The sequence below is a fragment of the Oncorhynchus clarkii genome, chromosome 13 (assembly GCF_045791955.1).
Source record: "Oncorhynchus clarkii lewisi isolate Uvic-CL-2024 chromosome 13, UVic_Ocla_1.0, whole genome shotgun sequence".
Classification (NCBI taxonomy): Eukaryota; Metazoa; Chordata; class Actinopteri; order Salmoniformes; family Salmonidae; genus Oncorhynchus; species Oncorhynchus clarkii.
The window spans coordinates 66270764-66298087 of NC_092159.1; positions in this window are offsets into that span (position 1 = coordinate 66270764).

A 27324-nucleotide genomic window follows, 5' to 3' on the forward strand; every position below is an offset into this window, starting at 1 on the left:
ACCTGACTACTCTACAGAACCAGAACCAGAGGAGGTGGTTAATATAGAACTGGACCTCACTACTCTACAGAACCAGAACCAGAGATAGACAGAGGACGAGGTTAATATAGAACTGGACCTGACTACTCTACAGAACCAGAACCAGAGATAGACAGAGGAGATGGTTAAAATATAACTGGACCTGACTACTTTACAGAACCAGAACCAGAGGAGATTGTTAATATAGAACTGGATCTGAATACTCTACAGAACCAGAACCAGAGATAGACAGAGGAGATGGTTAATATAGAACTGGACCTGACTACTCTACAGAACCAGAACCAGAGATAGACAGAGGAGATGGTTAATATAGAACTGGACCTGACTACTTTACAGAACCAGAACCAGAGATAGACAGAGGAGATGGTTATTATAGAACTGGCCCTGACTACTCTACAGAACCAGAACCAGAGATAGACAGAGGAGATGGTTAATATAGAACTGGACCTTACTACTCTACAGAACCAGAACCAGAGATAGACAGAGGCGATGGTTAATATAGAACTGGACCTGACTACTCTACAGAACCAGAACCAGAGATAGACAGAGGAGATGGTTAATATAGAACTGGACCAGACAACTCTACAGAACCAGAACCAGAGATAGACAGAGGAGGTGGTTAATATAGAACTGGACCAGACGACTCTACAGAACCAGAACCAGAGATAGACAGAGGAGGTGGATAATATAGAACTGGACCAGACGACTCTACAGAACCAGAACCAGAGATAGACAGAGGAGATGGTTAATATAGAACTGGACCTGACTACTCTACAGAACCAGAACCAGAGATAGACAGAGGAGATGGTTAATATAGAACTGGACCAGACGACTCTACAGAACCAGAACCAGAGATAGACAGAGGAGGTGGTTAATATAGAACTGGACCTGACAACTCTACAGAACCAGAACCAGAGATAGACAGAGGAGATGGTTATTATAGAACTGGACCAGACTACTCTACAGAACCAGAACCAGAGATAGACAGAGGAGATGGTTAATATAGAACTGGACCTGACTACTCTACAGAACCAGAACCAGAGATAGACAGAGGAGATGGTTAATATAGAACTGGACCAGGCGACTCTACAGAACCAGAACCATAGATAGACAGAGGAGATGGTTAATATAGAACTGGACCTGACTACTCTTCAGAACCAGAGATAGACAGAGGAGATGGTTAATATAGAACTGGACCTGACTACTCTACAGAACCAGAACCAGAGGAGGTGGTTAATATAGAACTGGACCTCACTACTCTACAGAACCAGAACCAGAGATAGACAGAGGACGAGGTTAATATAGAACTGGACCTGACTACTCTACAGAACCAGAACCAGAGATAGACAGAGGAGATGGTTAAAATATAACTGGACCTGACTACTTTACAGAACCAGAACCAGAGGAGATTGTTAATATAGAACTGGATCTGAATACTCTACAGAACCAGAACCAGAGATAGACAGAGGAGATGGTTAATATAGAACTGGACCTGACTACTCTACAGAACCAGAACCAGAGATAGACAGAGGAGATGGTTAATATAGAACTGGACCTGACTACTTTACAGAACCAGAACCAGAGATAGACAGAGGAGATGGTTATTATAGAACTGGCCCTGACTACTCTACAGAACCAGAACCAGAGATAGACAGAGGAGATGGTTAATATAGAACTGGACCTTACTACTCTACAGAACCAGAACCAGAGATAGACAGAGGCGATGGTTAATATAGAACTGGACCTGACTACTCTACAGAACCAGAACCAGAGATAGACAGAGGAGATGGTTAATATAGAACTGGACCAGACAACTCTACAGAACCAGAACCAGAGATAGACAGAGGAGGTGGTTAATATAGAACTGGACCAGACGACTCTACAGAACCAGAACCAGAGATAGACAGAGGAGGTGGATAATATAGAACTGGACCAGACGACTCTACAGAACCAGAACCAGAGATAGACAGAGGAGATGGTTAATATAGAACTGGACCTGACTACTCTACAGAACCAGAACCAGAGATAGACAGAGGAGATGGTTAATATAGAACTGGACCAGACGACTCTACAGAACCAGAACCAGAGATAGACAGAGGAGGTGGTTAATATAGAACTGGACCAGACGACTCTACAGAACCAGAACCAGAGATAGACAGAGGAGATGGTTAATATAGAACTGTACCTGACGACTCTACAGAACCAGAACCAGAGATAGACAGAGGAGATGGTTAATATAGAACTGGACCTGACTACTCTACAGAACCAGAACCAGAGATAGACAGAGGAGATGGTTAATATAGAACTGGACCTGACTACTCTACAGAACCAGAACCAGAGATAGACAGAGGAGATGGTTAAAATAGAACTGGACCAGACTACTCTACAGAACCAGAACCAGAGATAGACAGAGGAGATGGTTAATATAGAACTGGACCGGACTACTCTACAGAACCAGAACCAGAGATAGACAGAGGAGATGGTTAATATAGAACTGGACCTGACTACTCTACAGAACCAGAACCAGAGATAGACAGAGGAGATGGTTAATATAGAACTGGACCAGACGACTCTACAGAACCAGAACCAGAGATAGACAGAGGAGATGGTTAATATAGAACTGGACCTGACTACTCTACAGAACCAGAACCAGAGATAGACAGAGGAGATGGTTAATATAGAACTGGACCTGACTACTCTACAGAACCAGAACCAGAGGAGATGGTTAATATAGAACTGGACCTGACGACTCTACAGAACCAGAACCAGAGATAGACAGAGGAGATGGTTAATATAGAACTGGACCTGACTACTCTACAGAACCAGAACCAGAGGAGATGGTTAATATAGAACTGGACCTGACGACTCTACAGAACCAGAACCAGAGATAGACAGAGGAGATGGTTAATATAGAACTGGACCAGACAACTCTACAGAACCAGTGTAATGGGTATGTTTGTCAGATACAGGTTCAATCAGGGTTATTTCTGGCCTTACTGTTGAAACGTGTACTTCCTCATAGCAGGTTTCTGTTCCGTGTTTTCTGGCTAAAAACAGATTTATCTGAATGTCCTCCGGTTAGAGACGACCAGATGACATTCCTCTCCGGCCTATCAGAGATCAACCTGCCTAGACAATGTTTGTTTTTTTCATGGAAGGAGTTTGTTTTGCATCAACGGTGTGGGTGGAGACTTCACTTCCGGACCAACGGGAAGGTTTAAAATGTGGAAAAACCTCAGTATCTACTGTTATAATATCAGGTACAGTAGTATAATATCAGGTACAGTAGTATAACATTAGGTACAGTAGTATAATATCAGTATGTACTGTTATAATATCAGGTACAGTAGTATAACATCAGGTACAGTAGTATAACATCAGGTACAGTAGTATAACATTAGGTACAGTAGTATAATATCAGGTACAGTAGTATAATATCAGGTACAGTAGTATAATATCAGGTACAGTAGTATAATATCAGGTACAGTAGTATAATATCAGGTACAGTAGTATAATATCAGGTACAGTAGTATAACATTAGGTACAGTAGTATAATATCAGGTACAGTAGTATAATATCAGGTACAGTAGTATAATATCAGGTACAGTAGTATAATATCAGGTACAGTAGTATAACATTAGGTACAGTAGTATAATATCAGTATCTACTGTTATAATATCAGGTACAGTAGTATAACATCAGGTACAGTAGTATAATATCAGGTACAGTAGTATATCATGTACAGTAGTATAATATCAGGTACAGTAGTATAATACCAGGTACAGTAGTATAATATCAGGTACAGTAGTATAATATCAGGTACAGTAGTATAATACCAGGTACAGTAGTATAATATCAGGTACAGTAGTATAACATCAGGTACAGTAGTATAATATCAGGTACAGTAGTATATAATGTACAGTAGTATAATAGCAGGTACAGTAGTATAATATCAGGTACAGTAGTATAATACCAGGTACAGTAGTATAATATCAGGTACAGTAGTATAATATCAGGTACAGTAGTATAATATCAGGTACAGTAGTATAACATCAGGTACAGTTGTATAATATCAGGTACAGTAGTATATCATGTACAGTAGTATAATATCAAGTACAGTAGTATAATATCAGGTACAGTAGTATAATATCAGGTACAGTAGTATAATACCAGGTACAGTAGTATAATACCAGGTACAGTAGTATAATATCAAGTACAGTAGTATAATATCATGTACAGTAGTATAATATCAAGTACAGTAGTATAATACCAGGTACAGTAGTATAATACCAGGTACAGTAGTATAATATCAGGTACAGTAGTATAATATCAGGTACAGTAATATAATACCAGGTACAGTAGTATAATATCAGGTACAGTAGTATAATATCAGGTACAGTAGTATATCATGTACAGTAGTATAATATCAGGTACAGTAGTATATCATGTACAGTAGTATAATATCAGGTACAGTAGTATAATAACAGGTACAGTAGTATAATATCAGGTACAGTAGTATAATATCAGGTACAGTAGTATAACATCAGGTACAGCAGGATAATATCAGATACAGTAGCATAATATCAGTATGTACTGTTATAATATCAGGTACAGTAGTATAATATCAGTAGTATAATATCAGGTACAGTAGTATAATATCAGGTACAGTAGTATAATATCAGGTACAGTAGTATACTATCAGGTACAGTAGTATAATATCAGGTACAGTAGTATAATATCAGGTACAGTAGTATAATATCAGGTACAGTAGTATAACATCAGGTACAGTAGTATAACATTAGGTACAGTAGTATAATATCAGGTACAGTAGTATAACATCAGGTACAGTAGTATAATATCAGGTACAGTAGTATAACATCAGGTACAGTAGTATAATATCAGGTACAGGTACAGTAGTATAACATCAGGTACAGTAGTATAATATCAGGTACAGTAGTATATCATGTACAGTAGTATAATATCAGGTACAGTAGTATAATATCAGTAGTATAATATCTACAGTGTTATAATATCAGGTACAGTAGTATAACATCAGGTACAGTAGTATAATATCAGGTACAGTAGTATATCATATACAGGTACAGTACAGTAGTATAATACCAGGTACAGTAGTATAATATCAGTAGTATAATACCAGGTACAGTAGTATAATATCAGGTACAGGTAAGTATTAATATCAGGTACAGTAGTATATAATGTACAGTAGTATAATAGCAGGTACAGTAGTATAATATCAGGTACAGTAGTATAATACCAGGTACAGTAGTATAATATCAGGTACAGTAGTATAATATCAGGTACAGTAGTATAATATCAGGTACAGTAGTATAACATCAGGTACAGTTGTATAATATCAGGTACAGTAGTATATCATGTACAGTAGTATAATATCAAGTACAGTAGTATAATATCAGGTACAGTAGTATAATATCAGGTACAGTAGTATAATACCAGGTACAGTAGTATAATACCAGGTACAGTAGTATAATATCAGGTACAGTAGTATAATATCAGGTACAGTAGTATAATATCAGGTACAGTAGTATAATATCAGGTACAGTAGTATACTATCAGGTACAGTAGTATAATATCAGGTACAGTAGTATAATATCAGTATCTACTGTTATAATATCAGTTACAGTAGTATAACATCAGGTACAGTAGTATAATATCAGGTACAGTAGTATAATATCAGGTACAGTAGTATAATATCAGGTACAGTAGGATAATATCAGGTACAGTAGTATAATATCAGTATGTACTGTTATAATATCAGGTACAGTAGTATAATATCAGGTACAGTAGTATAATATCAGGTACAGTAGTATAATATCAGGTACAGTAGTATAATATCAGGTACAGTAGTATAATACCAGGTACAGTAGTATAATATTCAAGCGAGGATTGCCTTCCAGAGAGTCATCAGAGATTGCAACATTCTCGATTTAACGGAAACATGTCTCTCTCGGGAGATGTTGTCGGAATTGGTTCAGCCACCGGGCTTCTCCCTGCATCGCACCAACAGAGATAAACCCCTCTCTGGGAAGAGGAAGTGTGGAGGTGTATGCTTCATGATTAATGACTCATGGTGTAATCATAACAGCATACAGGAACTCAAGTCCTTCTGTTCGACCCGACCTAGAATTCCTTACAATCAAATGTCGGCCATTCTACCTACCAAAGAGAATTCTCGTCAGTTCTAGTCACAGCTCAAGCGAACACCAAGACGGCCCTCAAGGAACGTCACTGGACTCTATGTAACCTGGAAACCAAATATCTGGAGGCTGCATTTATTGTAGCTGGGGATTTTAAAATGACATACCCAAATCTAACTGCCTGTAACTCAGGCCCTGAAGCAAGGATATACATATTCTTGGTACCATTTGAAAGGAAACACTTTGAATTTTGTGTAAATGTGAAATTAATGTAGGAGAATATAACACAATAGATCTGGTAAAAGATAATACAAAGAAAAAAAACATCCATTCTTTTGTACCATCTTTAAAATGCAAGAGAAAGGCCATAATGTATTATTCCAGCCCAGCTGCAATTTAGATTTGTACCACTAGATGGCAGCAGTGTATATGCAAAATGTTAGACTGATCCAATGAACCATTGCATTTGTGTTCAAGATTTTGTATCAAGACTGCCCAAATGTGCCTAATTGGTTTATTAATAACTTTTCACATTAAAAACGGTGCACTCTCCTCAAACATGGCGAGTACATACAGGTGTCTTTGGGAAAGTATTCAGACCCCTTGACTTGTTCCACATTTTGTTACGTTACAGCCTTACTCTAAAACGGATTAAAAATACCCTCAGTCTACGCACAATACCCCATAAAGACAAAGCAAAAAACAGGTTTATAGAAATGTTTGCAAATGTATTAAAAATAGAAAACCCCCAAAATATCACATTTACATAAGTGTTCGTGACCCTTTACTCAGTACTTTGTTGAAGCACCTTTTGGCAGCGATTACAACCTCTAGACTTCTTGGTTATGACGCTACAAGCTTGGCACACCTGTATTTGGGGAGTTTCTCCCATTCTTCTCTGCAGATCCTCTCAAGGTCTGTCAGGTTGGATGGGGAGCGTTGCTGCACAGCTGTTGTCAGGTCTCTCCAGAGATGTTCAATTGGGTTCAAGTCCGGGCTCTGGCTGGGCCACTCAAGGACATTCAGAGACTTGTCCAGAAGCCATTCCTGCATTGTCTTGGGTGTGTGCTTAGGGTCATTGTCTTGTTGGAAGGTGAACCTTCGCCCCAGTCTAAAGTTCTGAGCGCTCTGGAATAGGTTTTCATCAAGGATCTCTGTTCTTTGCTCCGTTCATCTTTCCCTCGATCCTGACTAGTCTCCCAGTCCCTGCCGCTGAAAATCCCCACAGCATGATGCTGCCACCACCATGCTTCACCGTAGGGATGGTGCCAGGTTTCTTCCAGATGTGACGCTTGGAATTCAGGACAACGAGTTCAATCTTGGTTTCATCAGACCAGAGAATCTTGTTTCTCGTGGTCTGAGAGTTCTTTAGGTACCTTTTGGCAAACTCCAAGCGGGCTGTCATGTGCCTTTTACTGAGGAGTGGCTTTCGTCTGGCCACTCTACCATAAAGGCCTGATTGGTGGAGTGCTGCGGCCAGCTCTAGGAAGAGTCTTGGTGGTTCCAAACTTCTTCCATTTGAGACTGATGGAGGCCACTGTGTTCTTGGGGACCTTCAATGCTGCAGACATGTTTTGGTACCCTTCCCCAGATCTGTGCCTCGACACAATCCTGTCTCAGATCTCTACGGACAATTCCTTCAACCTCATGGCTTGGTTTTTGCTCTGACGTGCACTGTCAACTGTGGCACCTTATAAAGACAGATGTGTACCTTTCCAAATCATATCCAATCAATTGAATTTACCACAGGTGGACCTCCAATCAAGTTGTAGAAACATCTCAAGGATGATCAGTATTGTGATGTCCTTATGGTGTATTGTGATGTCATTATGGGATATTGTGATGTCATTATGGGATAATGTGATGTCCATGGAAACAGGAAGCACCTGAGCTCAATTTCGAGTCTATTTATTATTTTTAATACATTGGAAAACATTTCTAAAAACCTGTTTTCGCTTTGTTATTATTGGGTATTGTATGTAGATCGATGAAAATGTGTATTTATTTAATCAATTTTCCACAAAATGTGGAAATAGTCGAGGGCTATTATGAATACTTTATGAATGCTCTGTACTCTATAGAGGGAGTATTGAGGAAGTTCTGAATAATCTGTACTCTATAGAGGGAGTATTGAATGCTCTGTACTCTATAGAGGGAGTATTGAGGAAGTTCTGAATGCTCTGTACTCTATAGAGGGAGTATTGTGGAAGTTCTGAATGCTCTGTACTCTATAGAGGGAGTATTGTGGAAGTTCTGAATGCTCTGTACTCTATAGAGGGAGTATTGAATGCTCTGTACTCTATAGAGGGAGTATTGAGGAAGTTCTGAATGCTCTGTACTCTATAGAGGGAGTATTGAGGTAGTTCTGAATGCTCTGTACTCTATAGAGGGAGTATTGAGGAAGTTCTGAATGCTCTGTACTCTATAGAGGGAGTATTGAGGAAGTTCTGAATGCTCTGTACTCTATAGAGGGAGTATTGAGGTAGTTCTGAATGCTCTGTACTCTATAGAGGGAGTATTGAGGAAGTTCTGAATGCTCTGTACTCTATAGAGGGAGTATTGAATGCTCTCTACTCTATAGAGGGAGTATTGAGGAAGTTCTGAATGCTCTGTACTCTATAGAGGGAGTATTGAGGAAGTTCTGAATGCTCTGTACTCTATAGAGGGAGTATTGTGGAAGTTCTGAATGCTCTGTACTCTATAGAGGGAGTATTGAGGAGGTTCTGAATGCTCTGTACTCTATAGAGGGAGTATCTGAATGCTCTGTACTCTATAGAGGGAGTATTGAGGAAGTTCTGGACTCTATAGGTTCTGAATGCTCTGTACTCTATAGAGGGAGTATTGAATGCTCTGTACTCTATAGAGGGAGTACTGAATGCTCTGTACTCTATAGAGGGAGTATTGAGGTAGTTCTGAATGCTCTGTACTCTATAGAGGGAGTATTGAGGTAGTTCTGAATGCTCTGTACTCTATAGAGGGAGTATTGAGGAAGTTCTGAATGCTCTGTACTCTATAGAGGGAGTATTGAGGAAGTTCTGATTGCTCTGTACTCGATAGAGGGAGTATTGAATGCTCTGTACTCCATAGAGGGAGTATTGAATGCTCTGTACTCTATAGAGGGAGTATTGAATGCTCTGTACTCTATAGAGGGAGTATTGAGGAAGTTCTGAATGCTCTGTACTCTATAGAGGGAGTATTGAGGAAGTTCTGAATGCTCTGTACTCTATAGAGGGAGTATTGAGGAAGTTCTGAATGCTCTGTACTCTATAGAGGGAGTATTGTGGAAGTTCTGAATGCTCTGTACTCTATAGAGGGAGTATTGAATGCTCTGTACTCTATAGAGGGAGTATTGAGGAAGTTCTGAATGCTCTGTACTCTATAGAGGGAGTATTGAATGCTCTGTACTCTATAGAGGGAGTATTGAATGCTCTGTACTCTATAGAGGGAGTATTGAGGAAGTTCTGAATGCTCTGTACTCTATAGAGGGAGTATTGAGGAAGTTCTGAATGCTCTGTACTCTATAGAGGGAGTATTGAGGAAGTTCTGAATGCTCTGTACTCTATAGAGGGAGTATTGAGGAAGTTCTGAATGCTCTGTACTCTATAGAGGGAGTATTGAGGAAGTTCTGAATGCTCTGTACTCTATAGAGGGAGTATTGAATGCTCTGTACTCCATAGAGGGAGTATTGAATGCTCTGTACTCTATAGAGGGAGTATTGAATGCTCTGTACTCTATAGAGGGAGTATTGAGGAAGTTCTGAATGCTCTGTACTCTATAGAGGGAGTATTGAGGAAGTTCTGAATGCTCTGTACTCTATAGAGGGAGTATTGAGGAAGTTCTGAATGCTCTGTACTCTATAGAGGGAGTATTGTGGAAGTTCTGAATGCTCTGTACTCTAAAGAGGGAGTATTGAATGCTCTGTACTCTATAGAGGGAGTATTGAGGAAGTTCTGAATGCTCTGTACTCTATAGAGGGAGTATTGTGGAAGTTCTGAATGCTCTGTACTCTATAGAGGGAGTATTGAATGCTCTGTACTCTATAGAGGGAGTATTGAGGAAGTTCTGAATGCTCTGTACTCTATAGAGGGAGTATTGAGGAAGTTCTGAATGCTCTGTACTCTATAGAGGGAGTATTGAGGAAGTTCTGTACTCTATAGAGGGAGTATTGAGGTAGTTCTGAATGCTCTGTACTCTATAGAGGGAGTATTGAATGCTCTGTACTCTATAGAGGGAGTATTGAGGTAGTTCTGAATGCTCTGTACTCTATAGAGGGAGTATTGAAGTTCTGGTACTCTATAGTTCTGAATGCTCTGTACTCTATGAGGGAGTATTGAGGTAGTTCTGAATGCTCTGTACTCTATAGAGGGAGTATTGAGGTAGTTCTGAATGCTCTGTACTCTATAGAGGGAGTATTGAATGGTAAGTTCTGAATGCTCTGTACTCTATAGAGGGAGTATTGAGGAAGTTCTGAATGCTCTGTACTCTATAGAGGGAGTATTGAATTCTGCTCTGTACTCTATAGAGGGAGTATTGAATGCTCTGTACTCTATAGAGGGAGTATTGAATGCTCTGTACTCTATAGAGGGAGTATTGAGGAAGTTCTGAATGCTCTGTACTCTATAGAGGGAGTATTGAGGAAGTTCTGAATGCTCTGTACTCTATAGAGGGAGTATTGAGGAAGTTCTGAATGCTCTGTACTCTATAGAGGGAGTATTGAATGCTCTGTACTCTATAGAGGGAGTATTGAGGAAGTTCTGAATGCTCTGTACTCTATAGAGGGAGTATTGAATGCTCTGTACTCTATAGAGGGAGTATTGAGGAAGTTCTGAATGCTCTGTACTCTATAGAGGGAGTATTGTGGAAGAGGTACTCTATAGTTCTGAATGCTGAATGCTCTGTACTCTATAGAGGGAGTACTTGAGGGAGTATTGAGGAAGTTCTGAATGCTCTGTACTCTATAGAGGGAGTATTGAGGAAGTTCTGAATGCTCTGTACTCTATAGAGGGAGTATTGAGGAAGTTCTGAATGCTCTGTACTCTATAGAGGGAGTATTGAGGAAGTTCTGAATGCTCTGTACTCTATAGAGGGAGTATTGAATGCTCTGTACTCTATAGAGGGAGTATTGAGGAAGTTCTGAATGCTCTGTACTCTATAGAGGGAGTATTGAATGCTCTGTACTCTATAGTTATTGAGGAAGTTCTGAATGCTCTGTACTCTATAGAGGGAGTATTGAGGAAGTTCTGAATGCTGAGGGAGTATTGAGGAAGTTCTCTGTACTCTATAGAGGGAGTATTGAGGAAGTTCTGAATGCTCTGTACTCTATAGAGGGAGTATTGCTGAATGCTCTGTACTCTATAGAGGGAGTATTGAATGCTCTGTACTCTATAGTTCTGAATGCTCTGTACTCTATAGAGGGAGTATTGAGGAAGTTCTGAATGCTCTGTACTCTATAGAGGGAGTATTGAATGGTACTCTATAGAGGGAGTATTGAGGAAGTTCTGAATGCTCTGTACTCTATAGAGGGAGTTCTCTGTACTCTATAGAGGGAGTATTGAGGAAGTTCTGAATGCTCTGTACTCTATAGAGGGAGTATTGAGGAAGTTCTGAATGCTCTGTACTCTATAGAGGGAGTATTGAGGAAGTTCTGAATGCTCTGTACTCTATAGAGGGAGTATTGAGGAAGTTCTGAATGCTCTGTACTCTATAGAGGGAGTATTGAGGAAGTTCTGAATGCTCTGTACTCTATAGAGGGAGTATTGAGGAAGTTCTGAATGCTCTGTACTCTATAGAGGGAGTATTGAGGAAGTTCTGAATGCTGAGAGGGAGTAGTTCTGAATGCTCTGTACTCTATAGAGGGAGTATTGAGGAAGTTCTGAATGCTCTGTACTCTATAGAGGGAGTATTGAATGCTCTGTACTCTATAGAGGGAGTATTGAGGAAGTTCTGAATGCTCTGTACTCTATAGAGGGAGTATTGAGGAAGTTCTGAATGCTCTGTACTCTATAGAGGGAGTATTGAGGAAGTTCTGAATGCTCTGTACTCTATAGAGGGAGTATTGAGGAAGTTCTGAATGCTCTGTACTCTATAGAGGGAGTATTGAATGTTCTGAATGCTCTGTACTCTATAGAGGGAGTATTGAGGAAGTTCTGAATGCTCTGTACTCTATAGAGGGAGTATTGAATGGAAGTTCTGAATGCTCTGTACTCTATAGAGGGAGTATTGAGGAAGTTCTGAATGCTCTGTACTCTATAGAGGGAGTATTGAAGTTCTGAATGCTCTGTACTCCAGTATCTGAATGCTCTGTACTCTATAGAGGGAGTATTGAGGAAGTTCTGAATGCTCTGTACTCTATAGAGGGAGTATTGAGGAAGTTCTGAATGCTCTGTACTCTATAGAGGGAGTATTGAGGAAGTTCTGAATGCTCTGTACTCTATAGAGGGAGTATTGAGGAAGTTCTGAATGCTCTGTACTCTATAGAGGGAGTATTGAGGAAGTTCTGAATGCTCTGTACTCTATAGAGGGAGTATTGAACTCTATAGAGGGAGTGAATGCTCTGTACTCTATAGAGGGAGTATTGAATGCTCTGGACTCTATAGAGGGAGTATTGAATGCTCTGTACTCTATAGAGGGAGTATTGAGGAAGTTCTGAATGCTCTGTACTCTATAGAGGGAGTATTGAGGAAGTTCTGAATGCTCTGTACTCTATAGAGGGAGTATTGAGGAAGTTCTGAATGCTCTGTACTCTATAGAGGGAGTTCTGAATGCTCTGTACTCTAAGTTCTGAATGCTCTGTACTCTATAGAGGGAGTATTGAATGCTCTGTACTCTATAGAGGGAGTATTGAGGAAGTTCTGAATGCTCTGTACTCTATAGAGGGAGTATTGAGGAAGTGGTAATAGTTCTCTGTACTCTATGCTCTGTACTCTATAGAGGGAGTATTGAATGCTCTGTACTCTATAGAGGGAGTATTGAGGAAGTTCTGAATGCTCTGTACTCTATAGAGGGAGTATTGAGGAAGTTCTGAATGCTCTGTACTCTATAGAGGGAGTATTGAATGGTACTCTATAGAGGGAGTATTGAGGAAGTTCTGAATGCTCTGTACTCTATAGAATGCTCTGTACTCTATAGAGGGAGTATTGAGGAAGTTCTGAATGCTCTGTACTCTATAGAGGGAGTATTGAGGAAGTTCTGAATGCTCTGTACTCTATAGAGGGAGTATTGAATGCTCTGTACTCTATAGAGGGAGTATTGAGGAAGTTCTGAATGCTCTGTACTCTATAGAGGGAGTATTGAGGAAGTTCTGAATGCTCTGTACTCTATAGAGGGAGTATTGTGGAAGTTCTGAATGCTCTGTACTCTATAGAGGGAGTATTGAGGAAGTTCTGAATGCTCTGTACTCTATAGAGGGAGTATTGCTCTGTACTCTATAGAGGGAGTAGTTCTGAATGCTCTGTACTCTATAGAGGGAGTATTGAGGAAGTTCTGAATGCTCTGTACTCTATAGAGGGAGTATTGAGGAAGTTCTGAATGCTCTGTACTCTATAGAGGGAGTATTGAGGAAGTTCTGAATGCTCTGTACTCTATAGAGGGAGTATTGAGGAAGTTCTGAATGCTCTGTACTCTATAGAGGGAGTATTGAGGAAGTTCTGAATGCTCTGTACTCTATAGAGGGAGTATTGAAGTTCTGAATGCTCTGTACTCTATAGAGGGAGTATTGAATGCTCTGTACTCTATAGAGGGAGTATTGAGGAAGTTCTGAATGCTCTGTACTCTATAGAGGGAGTATTGAATTCTGAATGCTCTGTACTCTATAGAGGGAGTATTGAAGTTCTGAATGACTCTATAGTTCTGAATGCTCTGTACTCTATAGAGGGAGTATTGAGGAAGTTCTGAATGCTCTGTACTCTATAGAGGGAGTATTGAGGAAGTTCTGAATGCTCTGTACTCTATAGAGGGAGTATTGAGGGAGTTCTGAATGCTCTGTACTCTATAGAGGGAGTATTGAGGAAGTTCTGAATGCTCTGTACTCTATAGAGGGAGTATTGAGGAAGTTCTGAATGCTCTGTACTCTATAGAGGGAGTATTGAATGGAAGTTCTGAATGCTCTGTACTCTATAGAGGGAGTATTGAGTATGCTCTGTACTCTATAGAGGGAGTATTGTTCTGAATGCTCTGTACTCTATAGAGGGAGTATTGAGGAAGTTCTGAATGCTCTGTACTCTATAGAGGGAGTATTGAGGAAGTTCTGAATGCTCTGTACTCTATAGAGGGAGTATTGAGGAAGTTCTGAATGCTCTGTACTCTATAGAGGGAGTATTGTTCTGGCTCTGTACTCTAGTTCTGAATGCTCTGTACTCTATAGAGGGAGTATTGAGGAAGTTCTGAATGCTCTGTACTCTATAGAGGGAGTATTGAGGAAGTTCTGAATGCTCTGTACTCTATAGAGGGAGTTCTGAATGCTCTGTACTCTATAGAGGGAGTATTGAGGAAGTTCTGAATGCCCTGTACTCTATAGAGGGAGTATTGAGGAAGTTCTGAATGCTCTGTACTCTATAGAGGGAGTATTGAGGAAGTTCGGAATGCTCTGTACTCTATAGAGGGAGTATTGTGGAAGTTCTGAATGCTCTGTACTCTATAGAGGGAGTATTGAGGTACTCTATAGAGGGAGTATTGAGGAAGTTCTGAATGCTCTGTACTCTATAGAGGGAGTATTGAGGAAGTTCTGAATGCTCTGTACTCTATAGAGGGAGTATTGTACTCTATAGGAAGTTCTGAATGCTCTGTACTCTATAGAGGGAGTATTGAGGAAGTTCTGAATGCTCTGTACTCTATAGAGGGAGTATTGAGGAAGTTCTGAATGCTCTGTACTCTATAGAGGGAGTATTGAGGAAGTTCTGGTACTCTATAGTATCTGAATGCTCTGTACTCTATAGAGGGAGTATTGAAAGCTCTGTACTCTATAGAATGCTCTGTACTCTATAGAGGGAGTATTGAGGAAGTTCTGAATGCTCTGTACTCTATAGAGGGAGTATTGAATGGAAGTTCTGAATGCTCTGTACTCTATAGAGGGAGTATTGAGGAAGTTCTGAATGCTCTGTACTCTATAGAGGGAGTATTGAATGCTCTGTACTCTATAGGAATGCTCTGTACTCTATAGAGGGAGTATTGAGGAAGTTCTGAATGCTCTGTACTCTATAGAGGGAGTATTGAGGAAGTTCTGAATGCTCTGTACTCTATAGAGGGAGTATTGAGGAAGTTCTGAATGCTCTGTACTCTATAGAGGGAGTATTGAGGAAGTTCTGAATGCTCTGTACTCTATAGAGGGAGTATTGAGGAAGTTCTGAATGCTCTGTACTCTATAGAGGGAGTATTGAGGAATGCTTGTACTCTATAGAATGCTCTGTACTCTATAGAGGGAGTATTGAGGAAGTTCTGAATGCTCTGTACTCTATAGAGGGAGTATTGAGGAAGTTCTGAATGCTCTGTACTCTATAGAGGGAGTATTGAGGAAGTTCTCTGTAATGCTCTGTACTCTATAGAGGGAGTATTGAGGAAGTTCTGAATGCTCTGTACTCTATAGAGGGAGTATTGAGGAAGTTCTGAATGCTCTGTACTCTATAGAGGGAGTATTGAGGAAGTTCTGAATGCTCTGTACTCTATAGAGGGAGTATTGAGGAAGTTCTGAATGCTCTGTACTCTATAGAGGGAGTATTGAGGAGTGAATGCTCTGTACTCTATAGAGGGAGTATTGAGGAAGTTCTGAATGCTCTGTACTCTATAGAGGGAGTATTGAGGAAGTTCTGAATGCTCTGTACTCTATAGAGGGAGTATTGAAAGTTCTGAATGCTCTGTACTCTATAGAGGGAGTATTGAGGAAGTTCTGAATGCTCTGTACTCTATAGAGGGAGTATTGAGGAAGTTCTGAATGCTCTGTACTCTATAGAGGGAGTATTGAGGAAGTTCTGAATGCTCTGTACTCTATAGAGGGAGTATTGAGGAAGTTCTGAATGCTCTGTACTCTATAGAGGGAGTATTGAGGAAGTTCTGAATGCTCTGTACTCTATAGAGGGAGTATTGAGGAAGTTCTGAATGCTCTGTACTCTATAGAGGGAGTATTGAGGAAGTTCTGAATGCTCTGTACTCTATAGAGGGAGTATTGAGGAAGTTCTGAATGCTCTGTACTCTATAGAGGGAGTATTGTGGAAGTTCTGAATGCTCTGTACTCTATAGAGGGAGTATTGAGGAAGTTCTGAATGCTCTGTACTCTATAGAGGGAGTATTGAGGAAGTTCTGAATGCTCTGTACTCTATAGAGGGAGTATTGAGGAAGTTCTGAGGGAGTATTGGAAGAGGGAGTTCTGAATGCTCTGTACTCTATAGAGGGAGTATTGAGGAAGTTCTGAATGCTCTGTACTCTATAGAGGGAGTATTGAGGAAGTTCTGAATGCTCTGTACTCTATAGAGGGAGTATTGAAGTTCTGAATGCTCTGTACTCTATAGAGGGAGTATTGAGGAAGTTCTGAATGCTCTGTACTCTATAGAGGGAGTATTGAGGAAGTTCTGAATGCTCTGTACTCTATAGAGGGAGTATTGAAAGTTCTGAATGCTCTGTACTCTATAGAGGGAGTATTGAGGAAGTTCTGAATGCTCTGTACTCTATAGAGGGAGTATTGAGGAAGTTCTGAATGCTCTGTACTCTATAGAGGGAGTATTGAGGAAGTTCTGAATGCTCTGTACTCTATAGAGGGAGTATTGAAGTTCTGAATGCTCTGTACTCTATAGAGGGAGTATTGAGGAAGTTCTGAATGCTCTGTACTCTATAGAGGGAGTATTGTGGAAGTTCTGAATGCTCTGTACTCTATAGAGGGAGTATTGAATTCTGAATGCTCTGTACTCTATAGTATTGGGAGTTCTGAATGCTCTGTACTCTATAGAGGGAGTAGTTCTGAATGCTCTGTACTCTATAGAGGGAGTATTGAGGAAGTTCTGAATGCTCTGTACTCTATAGAGGGAGTATTGAGGAAGTTCTGAATGCTCTGTACTCTATAGAGGGAGTATTGTGGAAGTTCTGAATGCTCTGTACTCTATAGAGGGAGTATTGAGGAAGTTCTGAATGCTCTGTACTCTATAGAGGGAGTATTGAGGAAGTTCTGAATGCTCTGTACTCTATAGAGGGAGTATTGAGGAAGTTCTGAATGCTCTGTACTCTATAGAGGGAGTATTGAGAATGCTCTGTACTCTATAGTTCTGAATGCTCTGTACTCTATAGAGGGAGTATTGAGGAAGTTCTGAATGCTCTGTACTCTATAGAGGGAGTATTGAGGAAGTTCTGAATGCTCTGTACTCTATAGAGGGAGTATTGAGGAAGTTCTGAATGCTCTGTACTCTACTCTAGAGGGAGTATTGAGGAAGTTCTGAATGCTCTGTACTCTATAGAGGGAGTATTGAGGAAGTTCTGAATGCTCTGTACTCTATAGAGGGAGTATTGTGGAAGTTCTGAATGCTCTGTACTCTATAGAGGGAGTATTGAGGAAGTTCTGAATGCTCTGTACTCTATAGAGGGAGTATTGAGGAAGTTCTGAATGCTCTGTACTCTATAGAGGGAGTATTGAGGAAGTTCTGAATGCTCTGTACTCTCTATAGAGGGAGTATTGTGGAAGTTCTGAATGCTCTGTACTCTATAGAGGGAGTATTGAAGTGCTCTGTACTCTATAGAGGGAGTATTGAGGAAGTTCTGAATGCTCTGTACTCTATAGAGGGAGTATTGAGGAAGTTCTGAATGCTCTGTACTCTATAGAGGGAGTATTGTGGAAGTTCTGAATGCTCTGTACTCTATAGAGGGAGTATTGAGGAAGTTCTGAATGCTCTGTACTCTATAGAGGGAGTATTGAGGAAGTTCTGAATGCTCTGTACTCTATAGAGGGAGTATTGAATGCTCTGTACTCTATAGAGGGAGTATTGAGGAAGTTCTGAATGCTCTGTACTCTATAGAGGGAGTATTGAGGAAGTTCTGAATGCTCTGTAGTTGAATGCTCTGTACTCTATAGAGGGAGTATTGAGGAAGTTCTGAATGCTCTGTACTCTATAGAGGGAGTATTGAGGAAGTTCTGAATGCTCTGTACTCTATAGAGGGAGTATTGAAAGTTCTGAATGCTCTGTACTCTATAGAGGGAGTATTGAGGAAGTTCTGAATGCTCTGTACTGAATGCTCTGTACTCTATAGAGGGAGTATTGAGGGAGTATTGTTCTGAATGCTCTGTACTCTATAGAGGGAGTATTGTGGAAGTTCTGAATGCTCTGTACTCTATAGAGGGAGTATTGAATGCTCTGTACTCTATAGAGGGAGTATTGAGGAAGTTCTGAATGCTCTGTACTCTATAGAGGGAGTATTGAGGAAGTTCTGAATGCTCTGTACTCTATAGAGGGAGTATTGAGGAAGTTCTGAATGCTCTGTACTCTATAGAGGGAGTATTGTGGAAGTTCTGAATGCTCTGTACTCTATAGAGGGAGTATTGAGGAAGTTCTGAATGCTCTGTACTCTATAGAGGGAGTATTGAGGAAGTTCTGAATGCTCTGTACTCTATAGAGGGAGTATTGAGGAAGTTCTGAATGCTCTGTACTCTATAGAGGGAGTATTGAGGAAGTTCTGAATGCTCTGTACTCTATAGAGGGAGTATTGAGGAAGTTCTGAATGCTCTTTACTCTATAGAGGGAGTTTTGTGGAAGTTCTGAATGCTCTGTACTATATAGAGGGAGTATTGAGGAAGTTCTGAATGCTCTGTACTCTATAGAGGGAGTATTGAGGAAGTTCTGAATGCTCTGTACTCTATAGAGGGAGTATTGAGGAAGTTCTGAATGCTCTGTTCTCTATAGAGGGAGTATTGTGGAAGTTCTGAATGCTCTGTACTCTATAGAGGGAGTATTGAATGCTCTGTACTCTATAGAGGGAGTATTGAGGAAGTTCTGAATGCTCTGTACTCTATAGAGGGAGTATTGAGGAAGTTCTGAATGCTCTGTACTCTATAGAGGGAGTATTGTGGAAGTTCTGAATGCTCTGTACTCTATAGAGGGAGTATTGAGGAAGTTCTGAATGCTCTGTACTCTATAGAGGGAGTATTGAGGAAGTTCTGAATGCTCTGTACTCTATAGAGGGAGTATTGAGGAAGTTCTGAATGCTCTGTACTCTATAGAGGGAGTATTGTGGAAGTTCTGAATGCTCTGGACTCTATAGAGGGAGTATTGAGGAAGTTCTGAATGCTCTGTACTCTATAGAGGGAGTATTGAGGAAGTTCTGAATGCTCTGTACTCTATAGAGGGAGTATTGAATGCTCTGTACTCTATAGAGGGAGTATTGAGGAAGTTCTGAATGCTCTGTACTCTATAGAGGGAGTATTGAATGCTCTGTACTCTATAGAGTGAGTACTGAGGAAGTTCAGCATTACATCCTCATTGAAATTTAAAGGCAATGTTTCCGCGTAGGCCGGAGACTGCATTCACGATAAACGCTGCTCAACGGGGAATTCCCATTTTAAAATTCCTAGCTCGCAATCTGTGAGGCTTCAGCGGATTGAATAGAGCTCTTTATTTTCATACAGTTTAATCAGCTTGTTGTGTATCAGCTCTTGCTTTTGACTTTTTAGCCAACAATGCTAGGTCACCTTTGATGTTTACCTGTTCTGATATGACTCTTTTAGCCAGCGCTAGGTCACCTTTGATGTTTACCTGTTCTGATATGACTCTTTTAGCCAACGCTAGGTCACCTTTGATGTTTACCTGTCCTGATATGACTCTTTTAGCCAACGCTAGGTCACCTTTGATGTATACCTGTTCTGATATGACTCTTTTAGCCAACGCTTGGTCACCTCTGATGAGTCACCTGTCCTCATAGAGTCGTACTCCTATCGCCTACAGTACTCCAGTCCGTCCATAGACAGAGTTACATCTCCCCCTAGTGGATCAAAGCAGACAGTGCATCACATTCAGAATATTACGCAATAATAACTCGGGCTTGTCTTAAAAAAACAAAATGACATTGTATTGGTCCAGTATGACATATATTTATTTACCAGACGTGATCTCAGGTGTAGTGAGATGCTTGTGTTTCTCTGTTCCAACAGTGCAGTAAAACAATACACACAAATCCCCCACCAAAAAAACATGTTTAAGAAATATCAGAAGGAACGAACATCAGAGTCCGGAATATAAATATAGTTACACTGTATGTACACAAAGATGTGGACAGCCGTAGTTATATAGGATAAACCATGACTAGAATACAGTATATACATATGAAGTGGACAGCAGGATAAACCATGACTAGAATACAGTATATACATATGAAGTGGACAGCAGGATGAACCATGACTAGAATACAGTATATACATATGAAGTGGACAGCAGGATGAACCATGACTAGAATACAGTATATACATATGAAGTGGACAACAGGATGAACCATGACTAGAATACAGTATATACATATGAAGTGGACAGCAGGATGAACCATGACTAGAATACAGTATATACATATGAAGTGGACAGCCGTAGTTATATAGGATAAACCATGACTAGAATACAGTATATACATATGAAGTGGACAGCAGGATGAACCATGACTAGAATACAGTATATACATATGAAGTGGACAACAGTAGTTATATAGGATGAACTAGAATACAGTATATACATATGTAGTGGACAACAGTAGTTATATAGGATGACCTAGAATACAGTATATAGATATGAAGTGGACAGCAGGATGGACCATGACTAGAATACAGTATATACATATGAAGTGGACAGCAGTAGTTATATAGGATGAACCATGACTAGAATACAGTATATACATATGAAGTGGACAGCAGTAGTTATATAGGATGAACCATGACTAGAACACAGTATATACATATGTAGTGGACAGCAGTAGTTATATAGGATGAACTAGAATACAGTATATACATATGAAGTGGACAGCAGTAGTTATATAGGATGAACCATGACTAGAATACAGTATATACATATGAAGTGGACAGCAGTAGTTATATAGGATGAACCATGACTAGAATAACAGTGACTATAGTTCAGGGTACTGGGGGAGGCTAGTAACAGTGACTATAGTTCAGGGCAGGGTACTGGGGGAGGCTAGTAACAGTGACTATAGTTCAGGGTACTGGGGGAGGCTAGTAACAGTGACTATAGTTCAGGGCAGGGTACTGGGTGGAGGCTAGTAACAGTGACTATAGTTCAGGGCAGGGTACTGGGGGGAGACTAGTAACAGTGACTATAGTTCAGGGTACTGGGGGGAGGCTAGTAACAGTGACTATAGTTCAGGGTACTGGGGGGAGACTAGTAACAGTGACTATAGTTCAGGGTACTGGGGGGAGACTAGTAACAGTGACTATAGTTCAGGGCAGGGTACTGGGGGGAGACTAGTAACAGTGACTATAGTTCAGGGTACTGGGGGGAGACTAGTAACAGTGACTATCGTTCAGGGTACTGGGGGGAGACTAGTAACAGTGACTATAGTTCAGGGTACTGGGGGGAGGCTAGTAACAGTGACTATAGTTCAGGGTACTGGGGGGAGGCTAGTAACAGTGACTATAGTTCAGGGTACTGGGGGGAGACTAGTAACAGTGACTATAGTTCAGGGTACTGGGGGGGGGGGGCTAGTAACAGTGACTATAGTTCAGGGTACTGGGGGAGACTAGTAACAGTGACTATAGTTCAGGGTACTGGGGGGAGACTAGTAACAGTGACTATAGTTCAGGGTACTGGGGGGAGGCTAGTAACAGTGACTATAGTTCAGGGTACTGGGGGGAGACTAGTAACAGTGACTATAGTTCAGGGTACTGGGGGGAGGCTAGTAACAGTGACTATAGTTCAGGGTACTGGGGGAGACTAGTAACAGTGACTATAGTTCAGGGTACTGGGGGGAGGCTAGTAACAGTGACTATAGTTCAGGGTACTGGGGGGAGGCTAGTAACAGTGACTATAGTTCAGGGTACTGGGGGAGGCTAGTAACAGTGACTATAGTTCAGGGCAGGGTACTGGGTGGAGGCTAGTAACAGTGACTATAGTTCAGGGTACTGGTGGGAGACTAGTAACAGTGACTATAGTTCAGGGTACTGGGGGGAGACTAGTAACAGTGACTATAGTTCAGGGTACTGGGGGGAGGCTAGTAACAGTGACTATAGTTCAGGGTACTGGGGGGAGGCTAGTAACAGTGACTATAGTTCAGGGTACTGGGGGGAGACTAGTAACAGTGACTATAGTTCAGGGTACTGGTGGGAGACTAGTAACAGTGACTATAGTTCAGGGTACTGGGGGGAGGCTAGTAACAGTGACTATAGTTCAGGGTACTGGGGGGAGACTAGTAACAGTGACTATAGTTCAGGGTACTGGGGGGAGACTAGTAACAGTGACTATAGTTCAGGGTACTGGGGGAGACTAGTAACAGTGACTATAGTTCAGGGTACTGGGGGGAGGCTAGTAACAGTGACTATAGTTCAGGGTACTGGGGGGAGACTAGTAACAGTGACTATAGTTCAGGGTACTGGGGGGAGGCCTGCTAGTAACAGTGACTATAGTTCAGGGTACTGGGGGGAGACTAGTAACAGTGACTATAGATCAGGGTACTGGGGGGAGACTAGTAACAGTGACTATAGTTCAGGGTACTGGGGGGTGGCCGGCTAGTCGTGACTATTTAACAGTGTGATGGCCTTGATATAGAAGCTGTTTCTCAGTCTCTCAGTCCCAGCCTTGATGCACCTGTGCTGTCTCTGCCTTCTAGATGGTAGCAGGGGGAACAGGCTGGGGCACGGGGGGGGCACGGGGGGGCTGAGGTCATTGAAGACCTTCTAGATGGTAGCAGGGTGAAAAGGCTGGGGCACGGGTGGGGGGCGGGGGTCTGAGGTCATTGAAGACCTTCTAGATGGTAACAGGGTGAACAGGCTGGGGCACGGGGGGGGGGGGGGGGCTGAGGTCATTGAAGACCTTGTAGATGGTAGCAGGGTGAACAGGCTGGGGCACGGGTGGGGGGCGGGGGTCTGAGGTCATTGAAGACCTTCTAGATGGTAGCAGGGTGAACAGGCTGGGGCACGGGGGGGGGGGGGGGGGGCTGAGGTTATTGAAGACCTTGTAGATGGTAGCAGGGTGAACAGGCTGTGGTTGGGGGGGGCTGAGGTCATTGAAGACCTTCTAGATGGTAGCAGGGTGAACAGGCTGTGGTTGGGTGGGGCTGAGGTCATTGAAGACCTTCTAGATGGTAGCAGGGTGAACAGGCTGTGGTTGGGGGGGGCTGAGGTCATTGAAGACCTTCTAGATGGTAGCAGGGTGAACAGGCTGTGGTTGGGGGGGGGCTGAGGTCATTGAAGACCTTCTAGATGGTAGCAGGGTGAACAGGCTGGGGCACGGGGGGGGGCTGAGGTCATTGAAGACCTTCTAGATGGTAGCAGGGTGAACAGGCTGGGGCACGGGGGGGGGAGGGCTGAGGTCATTGAAGACCTTCTAGATGGTAGCAGGGTGAACAGGCTGGGGCACGGGGGGGGGGGGCTGAGGTCATTGAAGACCTTCTAGATGGTAGCAGGATGAACAGGCTGGGGCACGGGGGGGCTGAGGTCATTGAAGACCTTCTAGATGGTAGCAGGGTGAACAGGCTGTGGTTGGGGGGGGCTGAGGTCATTGAAGACCTTCTAGATGGTAGCAGGGTGAACACGCTGGGGAACGGCGGGGCTGAGGTCATTGAAGACCTTCTAGATGGTAGCAGGGTGAACAGGCTGGGGCACGGGGGGGCTGAGGTCATTGAAGACCTTCTAGATGGTAGCAGGGTGAACAGGCTGTGGTTGGGGGGGGCTGAGGTCATTGAAGACCTTCTAGATGGTAGCAGGGTGAACAGGCTGGGGCACGGGGGGGGGGGGGCTGAGGTCATTGAAGACCTTCTAGATGGTAGCAGGTTGAACAGGCTGGGGCACGGGGGGGGCTGAGGTCATTGAAGACCTTCTAGATGGTAGCAGGGTGAACAGGCTGGGGCACGGGGGGCTGAGGTCATTGAAGACCTTCTAGATGGTAGCAGGGTGAACAGGCTGGGGCACGGGGGGCTGAGGTCATTGAAGACCTTCTAGATGGTAGCAGGTTGAACAGGCTGGGGCACGGGGGGGCTGAGGTCATTGAAGACCTTCTAGATGGTAGCAGGGTGAACAGGCTGGGGCACGGGGGGCTGAGGTCATTGAAGACCTTCTAGATGGTAGCAGGGTGAACAGGCTGTCCTTGATGATCTTCCCTACTCGAGAACTATTTGAAAAGGTCCGGATGGATCATGTAATGATCGCCGTGGTAACAAACCTCCACCTCCCCAGCCGCTGCATTCCCAAACTTTCCACACCCCTCTTGTTGGCGGAGAGAAAATCGTGCTGTTTTAAAAGGTGCAATTGTATCCATTTTGTATGGGGCAGATTTTTTGGCGTTTTAAAGCTCATTTCCCACAATTCTACACATTCTTCCATGTCTTATGTGATATAAGGGCCGAAGCCTGACTTAAGTAAAAAAGGAAGGAGGAGACCCTCGGTCCGTATTGACCCCATTCTGGGACCGGATCTGGTCTGTAGTCCGCCAGTTGAGTATCATGGGGGGGGGGGGGGACAGCTACAGCTGTACAGGAGACCTACAGCTGTACATAGGACATCTATAGAAAGAGGTCTTCCTCAACTTGTTAATTGAAAACAATTTAGAAAAAAAGGTTGACAGAAACTAATGTTCATCCACTCATCAATGGTTTATTAAATATGCATTGGAATATGAACCAGTGTATGAACGCTTATAGCTCCTTATAACACATCATAGCTCCTTATAACACGTTATAACACGTTATAGCTCCTTATAACATGTTATAACACGTCATAGCTCCTTATAACATGTTATAACACATCATAGCTCCTTATAACACGTCGTAGCTTCTTATAACATGTTTTAACACGTCCTAGCTCCTTATAACACGTCATAGCTCCTTATAACACATTATAGCTCCTTATAACACGTCATAGCTCCTTATAACACATTATAACACATCATGGCTCCTTATAACACGTTATAACACATCATAGCTCCTTATAACACGTTATAACACGTCATAGCTCCTTATAACACGTGTTCATCCACTCATCAATGGTTTATTAAATATACATTGGAATATGAACCACTGTATGAATGCTTATAGCTCCTTATAACACGTCATAGCTCCTTATAACACGTTATAACACATCATAGGTCCTTATAACACGTGTTCATCCACTCATCGATGGTGTATTAAATATACATTGGAATATGAACCACTGTATGAATGCTTATAGCTCCTTATAACACGTCATAACACATCATAGCTCCTTATAACACGTCATAGCTCCTTATAACATGTTATAACACGTCATAGCTCCTTATAACACGTTATAACACATCATAGCTCCTTATAACACGTCGTAGCTTCTTAAAACACGTCATAGCTCCTTATAACACGTCGTAGCTCCTTATAACACATCATAGCTCCTTATAACACATCATAGCTCCTTATAACACGTCATAGCTCCTTATAACACGTCATAGCTCCTTATAACACGCCATAGCTCCTTATAACACGCCATAGCTCCTTATAACCCATCATAGCTCCCTATAACACGTTATAACACATCATAGCTCATTATAACACGTCATAGCTCCTTATAACACATTATAACACATCATAGCTCCTTATAACACGTCATAGCTCCATATAACACGTCATAGCTTCTTATAACACATCATAGCTCCTTATAACCCATCATAGCTTCTTAAAACACGTCATGTGTTATAACCTATCATAGCTTAACACGTCAAAGCTTATAACACATCATAGCTTCTTATAACACATCATAGCTCCTTATAACACATCATAGCTTCTTATAACACGTCATAGCTTCTTATAACACATCATAGCTTCTTATAACACATCATAGCTTCTCCTTATATCACGTAATGATGATGATGAAGAGGATGTGAAGGCTGGGGTGCGATGTCTTGATGATGAAGAGGATGTGAAGGCTGGTGCTGGGGGGATGTCTTAATGATGATGATGAAGAGGATGTGAAGGCTGGTGCTGGGGGGGGATGTCTTAATGATGATGATGAAGAGGATGTGAAGGCTGGGGTGGGATGTCATAATGATGATGATGAAGAGGATGTGAAGGCTGGTGCTGGGGGGGGGGATGTCTTAATGATGATGATGAAGAGGATGTGAAGACTGGTGCTTGGGGGGGTGTCTTAATGATGATGATGAAAAGGATGTGAAGGCTGGTGCTGGGATGTCACAATGATGATGATGAAGAGGATGTGAAGGCTCGTGCTGGGGGGGATGTCTTCATGATGATGATGATGTGAAGGCTGGGGTGTCTTGATGATGAAGAGGGTGTAAGATGTCCTCCTGACCTCTCTACTGTCAGCTGATGTGCACTGCTGAAACGTTTTGGTTTAAAATGGCTGCCGTGCGTGGTGGTGGTGGGGGGGGTTACTGCTATCTACAGGTGGTGGGGGGGGGTTGTTACTGCTATCTACAGGTGGTTGGGGGGGTGTTACTGCCATCTACAGGTGGTTGGGGTGTTACTGCCATCTACAGGTGGTTGGGGTGGGGGGTGTTATTGCTATCTACAGGTGGTTGGGGTGGGGGGGGCGTTATTGCTATCTACAGGTGGTTGGGGTGGGGGGGTGTTACTGCCATCTACAGGTGATTGGGGTGGGGTGTTACTGCCATCTACAGGTGGTTGGGGTGGAGGGGTGTTATTGCTATCTACAGGTGGTTGGGGTGGGGTGGGGGTGTTATTGCTATCTACAGGTGGTTGGGGTGGGGGGGGGTTGGGTGTTACTGCTATCTACAGGTGGTTGGGGGGGGTGTTACTGCCATCTACAAGTGGTTGGGGTGGGGGGGGGGTGTTACTGCTATCTACAGGTGGGTGGGGTGGGGGGGGGGGTGTATGGCATCAGAGCCTTCTATTGACGTAAAGGGCCCAGGGTGTGTCCCCCCCAGGTGGGTGTTCCTGCCATCTACAGGTGGGTGGGGTGAGACTCCCCCCCCCCCCCCCCATTATAATA